The sequence below is a fragment of the Anolis sagrei genome, chromosome 1 (assembly GCF_037176765.1).
Source record: "Anolis sagrei isolate rAnoSag1 chromosome 1, rAnoSag1.mat, whole genome shotgun sequence".
In the NCBI taxonomy this organism is placed as follows: domain Eukaryota; kingdom Metazoa; phylum Chordata; class Lepidosauria; order Squamata; family Dactyloidae; genus Anolis; species Anolis sagrei.
Genome location: NC_090021.1, coordinates 156,899,993 through 156,913,504, shown reverse-complemented (window position 1 = coordinate 156,913,504; position 13,512 = coordinate 156,899,993).

Below are 13,512 nucleotides of genomic sequence, written 5' to 3'. Positions count from 1 at the left end.
CCATTCTGTATCTTTGCATTTCGTTTTTTCTGTCTAAGTGGAGTATCTTGCATTTGTCACTGTTGAACTTCATTTTGTTAGTTTTGGCCCATCTCTCTAATCTGTCAAGATCGTTTTGAATCCTGCTCCTTTCCTCTGGAGTATTGGCTATCCCTCCCAATTTGGTGTCGTCTGCAAACTTGGTGATCGTGCCTTCTACCCTTCATCTAAGTCATTAATAAAGATGATGAACAGGACCGGGCCCAGGACAGAACCCTACGGCACTCCGCTTGTCACTTCTTTCCAGGATGAGGAGGAAAGCATGAGAGGAGAGGAGACATGAGAGCCATGTATAAATATGTGAAAGGATGCCATAAGGAAGAGGAAGCAGGCTTGTTTTCTGCTGCCCTGGAAACTTGTACTCAGAGCAATGGGTTCCAATTACAGGAAATGAGATTCCATCTGAACATTGGGAAGAACGTCCTAACTGTAAGAGTTGTTTAGCAGTGCAACTCTCTGCCTCGGAGTATGGTGGAAGCTCCGTCCTTGGAGGCTTTCAAACAGAAGCTGGATGGCCATCTGTCAGGGATACTTTGATTGTGCTTTTCCTGTCTGGCAGGGGGTTGGACTAGATGGCCCATGTGGTCTCTTCCAACTCTATTATTATATGATTCTAAGGAGAAGAAATCACTTGGAAGGAAAGGCATTCTGGGAGTCATGATTGATTTATAAATGTTAATAAAATTATCCAGTTATTTGTATAATATTTTTCCTTCTGGTGTCACATATGTGCTGAATTTTCAGATTAATATATGTGGTATTCATTCTTATTATTTTGAATAATATAGAAGCATACTGCCATTTACTTTGATGTATTAAGAATACAAAACAATGGTATTGCTGGCCATTGAAACTGTTGTCAAGCAAGTACAATGGTCTTTTATATAACTTGCCGGCTTTCAAAGTGGATTTGCTAATCTTAAAAAAATCGAAATAATTTGCCAACCGCTACCTGTTGTACAAGCAATTTAAAGGTTCAACGGTTTTCTTAAATTGCCTAGTGCAATTTAGCTATCCCTGGGATATTTTGCTTTCCTTGAAAACACAGCCATTGACAGATCTTTCAGCAAGTATGATCCATTTTAATACCTAGAAACATTATTTACTAACCATTTGTGTTCTATATGAGAAATTTATTGGTGTGCCTGCTATTTTCTTTCTCACAAAATTAATCTTATGCATCCTTATGGGAAGGAATTATATTGTTCTGTTCTGTCTTGTGTCAAATTCAAGAGTAATTTATTTCACTCCATTTTGCTAAACATATATCCCTGACCGATCAGTACTCCCTCATGACTCCTTCATGTATAAAGGTGACAAATAGATCCAATAACAATAAAAACAACTTTTTCTGATTTCTGAGCTTAATGCATATAGCAGGGAGAGTAGACTTTACAGATCTCAGGAGCTGGCCCTGACCACTAGAGGCCGGGGAAGGGATCTTAAGACCAAAGCACAGCTTTCAAAAGCTTAATGCATGCTTTTTAAACCAGTAATTCTCAAATGTTGGTCCTCCAACTGTTATGGCCTTCAACTCCCGTGAACCTCAGCCAGCTTGGCCAATGATCAGAAATTCTGGGAGCTGAAATCCCAAACAGCTAGAGGACCAAAGATTGGGAACTACTATAGTATAGATTCTCCAGGTGGTTCACCTCACATCTTCATCATCCCCAATGTATCTCAAACTATGGATAACATCATGGAAAAGGCAGGATCATCAAGTTTGCAGATAACACCAAATTGGGAGGGATAGCCAATACTCCAAAGGACAGGAGCAGGATTCAAAATGATCTTGACAGATTGGAGAGATGGGCCAAAACTAACAAAATGAAGTTCAACAGGGACAAATGCAAGATATAACGGGAACACTTTTTGGCCATGTTTTGGCTGTTAGGAATCATGGGAGTTGAAGTCCAAAGCACCTGGAGAGCCAGAGTTTGCCCATGCCTGCCTTAGATGCTGCTGAACTACAATTTCTCACACTATTTATTTATTATTTATTTCAGGCACTTCTACCCTGCCCTTCTCAATGCCCTAGGGGGGACTCAGCGCGGTTTACAACCGGCACTATTCGATGCCAACAATTCAACAGATAAAAGACATAACAACAATAACCACAATAGTTAAAATGTTCAATTAATACAATAACAACTAAAAGCCAGTCTAGTGGCCAACGTTCACCGTGTTCTAAAATCCGTAAGTCCATTCAGCATTATCATAGTCCTTTCCAAATTCTGGTCATCATTACCTCATCAGTCTGCCAGATTACCCAAAGGCCTGGTCCCATATCCATGTTTTCAACTTCCTTCTGAAGTAGAGGAGGGATGTTGATGACCTAATTTCCCCGAGGAGTGAGTTCCACAGGTGTGGGGCCATCACTGAGAAGGCCCTGTCCCTTGTCCCCACCAGCCTCACTTGTGATAGAGGCGAGACCGAGAGCAGGGCCTCCCCAGAAGATCTTAAACTCTGAGGTGGGACATAGAAGGAGATATGTTCGGACAGGTACACCGGGCCGGAGCGTATAGGGTTTTATAGGTCAAAACCAGCACTTTGAATTGCGCTCGGAACTGGATCGGCAGCCAGTGGAGCTGACACAACAGAGGGGTGGTATGTTCCCTTTATGATGCTCCGGTGATTAATCTAGCTGCCGCCCATTGGACTAACTGATGTTTCCGAACAGTTTTCAAAGGCAACTCCACTTAGAACACGTTGCAGTAATCTATTCGGGATGTAAAAAGAGCGTGGACCACTGTGGCTAGATCAGACTTCCCAAGGTACGGGTGCAGTTGGCACACAAGGTTTAATTGTGCAAAAGCTCTCTCGGCCACCGCCAAGACCTGGGGTTCCAGGCTCAGCTATGTGTCCAGGATCACTCCCAAGCTGCGAACCTGCATCTTCAGGGGGAGTGTAACCCCGTTGAACACAGGCTGTGTAACCCTATGCCCTGTTCGGCCTTACGACTGACCAGTAGGACCTCTGTCTTGTCTGGATTCAATTTCAATTTGTTAGCTCTCATCTAGTCCGACACAGCGGCCAAGCACCGGTTCAAGGTTTGGACAGCCTCCTTGGTGACAGGTGGAAAGGAGTGTCAGATTTGGACATCATCTGCATAGAGATAACACCACATTCCAAAACTCCGGATGATCTCCCCCAGTGGTTTCATGCAGATGTTGAACATCATCGGGGACAGAATTGAACCCTGTGGGACCCCACACAACAAAGGTTGTGGGGCCGAACAGGAGTCACCCAGTAACACCTTCTGGGACTGTCCCTCGAGAAAGGACTAGAGCCACTGCAAAGCAGAACCCCCAAGTCCCATGTCTGCGAGGCGTCCCAAAAGGATACCGTGGTCGACGGTATCGAAGGCCGCTGAGAGGTCCAGCAGAACTAACAGGGACACACTCCCCCTGTCCAGCTCCCGACGATCATCTACCAAGGCGACCAAGGCTGTCTCAGTGCCATGTCCCGGTCTAAAATCAGACTGTGCCGGATCTAGATAATCAGTGTCTACCAGAAATCCCTGGAGTTGTGTTGCCACCACACGTTCCATGACTTTTCCCAAGTAGGGGAGATTGGAAACTGGCCGAAAGTTGTCTAATTGACTTTGTTGCTTAGGGTTGATGGGAGCTGCATGTCAACATCTGTGCAACTACCTGATCCCACCCCATAGCCAAAACCATCATTTTAAGAACAATAAGGAATGGTGAACTGTTTACAAATGAAATCTCACAGTCCTTTGCTATCTTTCTTGATCAATACGTGAAGATCAAAAAAGGATGTAGGGCTTAGAGGGATTCCCATGCTTTCTTTTGCTCTAACCCTACACATGGGCAAGCAAACAGTTCCATGGTCTTATTTATTGGCACTGTGTTTTGCAAGTGGCTGAAGTGACAACAGACTTTTGAGTATGCCAAGTTTACTCTAGGACTACCTTCTGAAACTCAAATCTTTTTCCAAGATTCATCAGCAAAAACATTTTTAAGAATTGAGCCATCTAGTCTCACTGGTCACTAGGAATTATTCTGCATGACCAACTTCAAGCTGGCTTGAAGGCAGAGGGTAACAGCATTTTCGACTGATGTCAGTGTGCGAAAAAATTCATTATAAGGTACATGTTAGCCACATAATAGCATTCCCTGGTGAGAACGAACTAAACACTCTATATGGAACTCAGATCCAGTTCCATCAACCTTTTCTTGTTTATTCAAATAACTTTGACCTTTCCAGTAAGTACACAGATATCTATTCAAGCTAGCATTTCAAATTACTAAAAGGCATCCATCTATAATGGGTGATCTTTGCAATACATTACAGATACAATTACTGCCAAAGAGAAGAGTCAACAAACTTTTCACTGGTTCTCAAGCAGAACCAGCTTTAGTCTTCTATCTGGGAAAATGCAAGACTTCAACTCAAATGAGAACTTTGCAGACATAGCCAAGAGGAAAGAGGCACAATGTTTCTTCCTAAAATATTATATTAAAGATAGTGGAGCAATTTTCAACTGACCTATCTCTTTCCATTCAGGCATTGCTATTATTAACTTTATGCCTTGCCTCTATTTTCTAATCCTCCTATTATGTTAATGTCATGTGTTTTTGCAGTGCTTTTGCATGTCAAAATAAATGAAAGAAAACTCTTTTCTTAATAGAAACAGCTTGCAGCTGGCAGTTGAAATACTGTATTGTTGAAGGCTTTCATGGCCGGAATCACTGGGTTGTTGTAGGTTTTTTTGGGCTATATGGCCATGTTCTAGAGGCATTTTCTCCTGACGTTTCGCCTGCATCTATGGCAAGCATTCTCAGAGGTAGTGAGGTCTGTTGGAAGTAGGAAAATAGGTTTATATATCTGTGGAGTGACCAGGGTGGGACAAAGAACTTATGTCTGCTGGAGCTAAGTGTGAAAGTTTCAACTGACCACCTTGATTAGCATTTAATGGCCAGAGGGGGATTGGTGGAGTAGGCCGGGGAAGTGATTAATGTCTTCTTACATCAGGGTAGGGTCACAGCGAGTGTCAAGGAGGCTGTGGTAAGCTTCTAAAGAAATCTTCCCTAGACCCCACTGTACTGGACAACTGCAGACCAGTCTCCAATCTCCCATTTTTAGACAAGGTACTGGAGCATGTGGTAGCTTTGCAACTCCAAGTTTTCCTGAATGAAGCAGAATATCTATATCCATTTCATTTTGGTTTCAGGTCTGGTTATGGGACAGAGATGCTTTGGTTGCCTTGGTGGATGACCTATACAGAGAACTAGACAGGGGAGTGCATCCCTGTTGGTTCTCCTGCACCTTTCTGTAGCTTTCAATAGCATCGGCCATGGCATTCTTTTGAGTTGCCTTTCCGGGATGGGGCTTGGAGGTACTGTTCTTCAGTGGCTCCTTTCCTTCCTAGAGGGATGTTCTCAGAAGGTGGTGCTGGGGGAACTCCTGTTCAAACCCCTGGCTGTTGACCTTTGGGGTACCTTAAGGCTCTGTGTTATCCCCATGCTATTCAACATATACATGAAACCACTGGGAGAGGTAATCCAGAGTTTTGTAGTGCGGATGACACCCAATTTCATCACTCCTTTCTACCTAATTCCAAGGAAGCGGTTCATGTGCTAAACTGGTGCCTGGCAGCTGTAATGGACTATTTATTTATTTATTTATTTATTTATTTATTTATTTATTTCGGGCACTTCTACCCCGCCCTTCTCAACCCCCAAGGGGGGACTCAGGGCAACTTACAACTGGCACAATTCGATGCCAACAATTCAACAGATAAAATACATAACAGCAATAGCCACAATAGTTAAAAACAATCAATTAATACAATTAATACAATAACAACTAAAAAGCCAATCTAGTTGCCAAACGTTCACCACGTTCTAAAATCCGTAAGTCCATTCAGCATTACCATAGTCCTTTCCAAATGCTGGCCATTAGGGCTGGACGGTTTCATTTCGTTAATTCGTAATTCGTTAAAAATTCGTTATTTGTTTTGTTAACGAAGCGATAACGAACCATTCTGGAGCAACTTAAAAACGAAACAAATTTTTCAATTCGTTTCGTAAATGCTTCGTATTTTGTTATGTATTCGTTTCGTTATTGGTTTGAGGTCGTTTCGTTATTATTTCCGCATGTCTGGGGCAAGTTTTATAGTTGTTTTTTGTTTAATTAGTGAAAAAAAATTATAATATCACACCAACAGTCAACAACAGAGGGAGAGGGAAGCTTCAGAAGTTCCCCCTGTCCCATTTGGAGGTTTTTTAGCGTATTGCGCGGTCGCGTCCGCCATTAACGAATCGATTCGTTATTGTTTCGTTATTGTTTTGTAATTTTTTTACCATTTACGAAATTTCGTAAATATCGAACTTTTTTTAAAAAAAAAATCGGAATTCTTTTAAATATCGAAACGCAAAAAACCCCAAAAAACGAATCGATTTTAGAAACAAATTTTTCCGTTGTTACCCAGGCCTACTGGCCATCAATACCTTGTCAGTCTGCCAGATTACCCAAAGACCTGGTCCCATATCCATGTTTTCAGCTTCCTTCTGAAGGAGAGGAGGGATGTTGATGACCTAATTTCCCTGGGGTGTGAATTCTGTTTGACTAGATGTGGTTCAAACAGATCGAAGCTTAATCCAAACAAGACAGAGGCATACTGATCAGTTGTAAGACAAATCTGGAAACTGTGAAATGCAGGTTCACAGTTTGGAAGTAATCCTGGATTTGACTCTGAATCCGGAGCCCTGGGTATCAGCAGTGACTAGGAATACGTTTGCACAATTAAAGTTTGTGTACCAACTGTGTCCGTTCCTGAAGTCAGATCTGGCCATGGTAATACATGCAAGGGTGTCAAGCAAGGCTGCATCCTGGCCCTTTTGTTGTTCAACTTCTATATAAACTCCATAGTGGACCAGCTTTAAAATATGGACTTCCACCCCCCAAAGCTGGCGGGAAGACAGACACATCTCCATCCTGCTTTATGCAGATGATGCTGCTGTACTCTCTGGAACACCCACTGGGCTCAAAAGAGCTCTAAGAGCATTAATACAACATTGCAACACAGATCAACTCCAACTTAATTACAATAAAATCAAAATCATGGTTTTTGCTAATAGGCCCAGAACTCACTCTTGGAGCATAGATGGTCATAAAATTGAACAAGTTACATCCTTCAAATATCTAGGTGTAGTTCTCCAATCTAATGGTAGCAGAAGAGCTCATGGGGATCAAGTATCCAACACTGCGCAGGGGAGCTCAATTGCCATTCTTAAATATATCAAGACAAGAGGGGGCCACTTCACACCGGCAGCACTCAAGCTGTTTGAAGCCAAGTCATTAGCCCAACTCTTGTATGGTGCTCAGCTGGGCCCCTTCCCCAGTTTTGCCCCATTAGAGCTGGTTCAGTCAAAGTTTCTGAGATCGACCTTGCAGGTCCCTAAATGTGTTTCTAATGCCACCCTGCGACTAGAGACAGGTTTTATGAGAGTGGAGGCCAGGGTGTGGGTGGCCATACTTAACCTCTGGCTCAGACTATCCCGTGCACCCTTTGGTCTTGCCCCACTAACCATGGAGGATGACTTCCAATCCACATGGAAGCAGGCGGTAGCATCCAAAATCTCCTCATTGGGATTTTCTCCAGGTCTACTATTAGCTATGGATTACAATCAAGCCAAAGCACTTATTAAACAACGTATCACAGACACAGAGCGACAACTAGATCTGGCCTCGGTTCCAACCTTCCTTATCAATGAAGACAGCAGATATCTTGCCTCCCCTATGGCATATTTAACAAACTTAGAGGTTCCCATTCATCGAAGGGCTTTCACCCTGGCTCGATGCCATGCTCTCCCATCAGCTGTACTCGAAGGCCACTACCGGAAGATCCCTTTCCCAGAGAGACTCTGCCCCTGTGACTCGGGTCATGTAGAAACAATAGAACATGTGCTCCTTCAGTGCCCGTTCTACAGGGATATCCGTGCCAGGTTTATTTTACCTCTGATATACAAGCATCCAGGCCATTCAGGACAATTTTATACCTCCCTGCTACTTGCAGATACTAATTCAGCTACAACCTACAATGTTGCAAAGTTCTGTGCAGCAGCATACAAAATCCGTCACGGAATGACTAGTCCCAAAGTCAACTGTGTGTCCAGTAATCTTCTTCCCTGAATCTGCAATTTGGTGATGGATCTGGGCATTGTATGTTTTTATCCTGTTTCCCCTTCTGCTCCCTCACCCAAATTATGCTTTAGTAGTTATATTTATATTTTTAATGTACCAAACATACCAAGTTTGTATGAAAATGTGACTCTACTTCCTGTGCTGGTCAATGACCGAAATAAATGATTTGATTTGATTTGATGCCTAGGTTACATTCTGGTTGGACTACTGTAATGTGTTCTACATGGGGTTGCCTTTGAATAGTGCTCAGCAACCTTAGTTGGTCCAAAGAGCAGCAGCCAGACTGATAATTGGGGCTGGCTACAGGGAGTGTACAACTTCTCTATTGCAACAGCTCCACTGGCTGCCAACACATTTCTGGGCAAAATTCAGAGTGCTGGTTTTGACCTACAAGGCCCTATATGGCTCTGGTCAGGTTATCTAAAGGGCCGCATCTCTTTCATTGAATTTGGTAGACATCTACAATCTACTGGAGAGTGTCTTCTCTCTGTCCTACCACTCTCTCAAGCACATTTGGTGGGAACCTTTTTAGTAGTTGTTCCCAGACTGTGAAATCCCCTCCCAAGAGACACCAGGATGGTTTCACTCCTTCTGTCCTTCAGATAAAGATCAAGACTTTTTTTCTGCCAACAGGTGCTTGGGGAAGGATAAGGGGCAGGCTGCTGAGAAAGTGTGAATTTCCCCATTGAAATGCAGCACAACCCAGCATTAGAACCATGTGATATTTCTCCTACACCATTTAGCGAGTTAATAATGCCATAACTATAAAAGTGTTAGTGTAGCTATAAAACTATGACTATTAAAATGATAAAACTTTAAAAAATTACAGCTGCATTGCAAAGGAATGAAATTATTTATTGCAGAAATTAACAGCACAATATAATCTTAATATGTTATTGTCATTTCACGTAGGCAATTACAATTAACTGATTATTTATAACTAGTTATTTCTAGGTCATGGTCAAATTACGGTTATTTTGAGAATAGGAAAGAAAAAGACGGGATAAAGAAGGCAGCACTGGATGTTCTGCACCTTTCTATTTAATCTTACTGATCACAAAAGCAACATGTTGAGCATGCTTATTTCAGAATGTTAACTCGATCCTTAGTTTTTCCAGAAGGATGTCATTATTTATTATTTATTTTATTATTATTTCGGACATTTCTACCCCCGCCCTTCTCAACCCCTGGGAGGACTCAGGGCGGCTTACAATTGGCAATAATTCAATGCCGCATCATAAAATACAGAATACAGAATAACAAATATAACAATTAATATGAATTAATATTAATATTGATATTAATATAAATAAAGATTAAAACAGTATACTTACACTCTGATTAGCTATTGCCCGTCTGGTGGCTGTTTGGCTAGCCATCTACTAATGATTACTCCGCTTAACTTATCCAAATCCTATTCCATGCCATAGTCAAACATTATCAATTGTCCTTTAACCTGATTGCCCAAAGGCCTGGTCCCATAGCCACATTTTAACCTTTTTTCTAAAGGTGAGGAGGGATGACGATGACCTAATTTCCCCGGGGGGCAAATTCCACAGGCGGGGGGGGGGCACCACCGAGAAGGCCCTGTCCCTCGTTCCCACCAAGCGTCATTGAGACTGAAATGGAAATAGCCACAGAAAAAAAAATCCGGGATGCATCTAAACTGTAGAATTACTGCAGTCTGGCACCAGTTTGGTGAGGAGCCAGCACTCTTTGGCAGAAAGCTAACCCTTATAAAACTACAACTCCCTGGATTCCATAGCACTGAGCCATGACAACTAAAGTGATATCAAACTGCAGTAATTCTTGCATGGTGTTTGCTAGTGCATTTCTGTTGCTATTTTTTCCAGAATTTTTTTTTCTGAAATATACTTTCTTAATGCAGAGATTACTTTTTTTTTTTTTCACTAGCTCAGAAAAATGCCTAAACAAATTACGGTGAATAATTACTTTTGTCAAAACCAGCTACTTTCATGATATATGTTTACTTGGAAAAGAATTCAGAATTAAAACGTCAAGGGAAAACAGTGTCAGAACAATATGGTATAAACAAACTGGTTTATGTCCAAAAATCAGCAAGGTGAATAATAATTAAGCGGTACGACCTTTTTCTCCAGCATGCCTTTCATATATTCTCTATTCATTTATTCATCCATCCTGTGCCCGGAACTCAAAGACACAGTTAATTTGAGGGAAAATCAGAATGGAGCATCACACAAAAAAATGAGGAATCAAATGTGAACTTTCTCCATATGCATTAGTTTGAGAAATCCATGCTGACACTTAGTAATTATAACATTCCTTGCAAAGTGTGTATAGACTGATTAATTATCAGTTCTAGAGCTGCTTCTGGTATCGATATCAAGTGGGCTGGTCAGTAGTTGCTTGAGTCCTCTTTTTGCCCTTTTTAAAAGATGAGTGGGAGATTCTATTGTTCCATGGCTATAATCTCCTATGTTTTCAACTACAATTTTCATTAGCCCCAGACAGTACAGGCAATACTCAGGTGTGATAGGAGCTGTACTTCAGCAACATCTGCAGGCCATCCAAACTGAAGCATACTGATACCACTATTAGATGCATGTTTTGGTAACAGATTCTTGGATTCAATGCAAAAGAGACCAAGTCTGAATGGGAAGGCTTTGGGAGCTTGTCACATGAAGGAAGAAGGTTTTTTTTTTTCCTGAAAACCTAATTCACTAAATGCCCAAAATATAGAAACTGACAACTCATACCATAAGCCTGTGAGGCAGTGTGTTGTGGAGGTTGGAGAACTGTTTAAAGACTAGGAAGACCTGCATTCACATGTTCATTCAGATTGTTTACCAGGACACCTTGACCAGCCACTGTCTATAAGATACCTTGCAATTCTGCTGTGAGTAAAAATGAAATGGAACCAATGAATGCCACTCTGAGCTCCTTTCAAAAATAAAAGACAGAATAGAAATGGCATAATGAAATGGTTTAAATTCCAAACTGATCTTGAGACTCATTATCAAATTTTACAGGAAGCAAAACAGGCAGGTCATGCTATCTATCACTAGATAATAGGAGATGTGACATGATGGCTGGGAATGCTGCAAGTTGTAGTCCAAAACAATTGTTTCCAGGGTCTTGAAAAAGCTCCTCTTACCCACACCATGAATGACTTGCAGTTTCTCAAGTCACTCCTGACACACACACACACACAAAACCCATTGGACACTGCCATCAATTAGAAGGGAGAAAAGTATATGCATAGTATTGTCAAAGACTTCCATGGCTGGAATCACTGGGTTGTTGTACTTTATTTCGGGCTACATGGCCATGTTCTAGAGGCATTAACTCCTGATGTTTCACCTACATCTGTGGCAGGCATCCTCAGAAGTTGTGAGGTATATGATGACATAGAGAATGTATTGTTGAAGGCTTTCATGGCCAGAATCACTGGGTTTTTGTAGGTTTTTTCGGGCTGTATGGCCATGTTCTAGAGGCATTCTCTCCTGACGTTTCGCCTACATCTATGGCAGGCATCCTCAGAAGTTGTGAGGTATATGATGACATAGAAAATGTATTGTCGACGGTTTTCATGGCCGAAATCACTGGGTTGTTGTAGGTTTTTTCTGGCTATATGGCCATGTTCTAGAGGCAATTCCTCCTGACGTTTCGCTTGCATCTATGGCAAGCATCCTCAGAGGTAGTGATGTCTCTAAGGAGCCTTGCCATAGATGCATGCGAAACGTCAGGAGAGAATGCCTCTAGAACATGGACATATAGCCCGAAAAAACCTACAACAACCCAGACATGGAGAATGTTTTGTTGGCGAGGTAAGGGGGAGAAAAGAAGTTCAGGGTTTACAAATTCCTTTGCTTTCAATTTATAACACCATTTATAAAGTGCTCTGTGTTCATTTCCTAACTAAAACCTACTGGTGAAACTAATTGCTTTTATTTATAAGCACATTCAAAATCAGTCAACTGAAAGTCATATAACCAAAATGTCTTTCACTGGGAGCAGCTGCTTTACCAACTGACTGTGTTTATTATCCATCTCATTTAAATACATAGTACGGTCCAGATATAATCAAACATTGATTCTAATCAGTGGAAGAACTGCAATCATTGGTTGAAATAATTTTAAAACCATCTTTTCCATGAAGATCAATGGAGTTTTAAAATGCTTTGTTTTGGCTGGCTATAATGTGTACACATTTCTTCTAATCCAGGATTTACTTATATAGTTAGTTCTGTATACACTGTACGCAGGGGCGGCTCAACCCATTACGCAAAGTAAGCATTTGCAGTATAGTTGATTTTGCCCAGGGGCGCTCTTGAGGTGCTCTTGGGGGAAAATAGACCTTATTTATTATTTATTTATTTCTCGCACTTCTACCCCACTCTTCTCAACCCCTGAGGGGGGACTCAGGGCGGCTTACAAAAAGGCACAATTTGATGCCGGCACAACAACAAAGTAAGAAATAAAACATATATAAACAGCAATTAAGTCAACTAAAACAATTAAAAACAATCCACTTGTACATCACAGTCCCTAAAAAACCAATCTAATGCTCAACATTTACCTACTCAGAGTCAATAAATTCAATTCCACATTGTCGAATCCATCAGTTCTAGTCATTGCTTGTCCTTTTATCTGCCAGATTCCCCGAAAGCCTGGTCCCAGATCCAAGTTTTCAATTTCCTTCTAAACGAGAGGAGGGATGTTGATGACCTAATTTCCCCGGGGAGTGAATTCCACAGGTGAGGGGACACCACCGAGAAGGCCCTGCTCCTCGTCCCTGCCAACCTCACTTGTGATAGAGGCCGGGCCGAGAGCAGGGTCTCCCTGTAGTTACTGGGATGTATAGTTCACCTACAATCAAAGAGCATTCTGAACTCCACCAATGATAAAGTTGAACCAAATATGTCACACAGAACTCCCACGACGAACAGAAAACATATATCAGTGTATTGTCAGTGTACCTAGGGCCGCCTCTGGCTGTACGCTTAATCACACCATAATCTGGATAACTGATAATGCCCAAAGGTCACATCACTTCTTTAAAGTGGTTTTTGGGTTTGAGAATTGTGAGTTGGGAAAATCATAGCTTGCTTACTTACTTACTTACTTAGGCAATCCCTCGCTTTCCGAGGATGATTGTCTTCCAATATTCTTGTGGGTCCGTATGTGGCTGTGGAGCCCTATTCTTGCTCTGCATCTTCTTCTGCAGTGAGGGCATTGGTTTCCAGGTGGAAGGTGGTTCCGGTTGGGATTGGCTTGATGTGCCTTCCTCTTGGCACGTTTCTCTCTTTCGACCTCCATTTG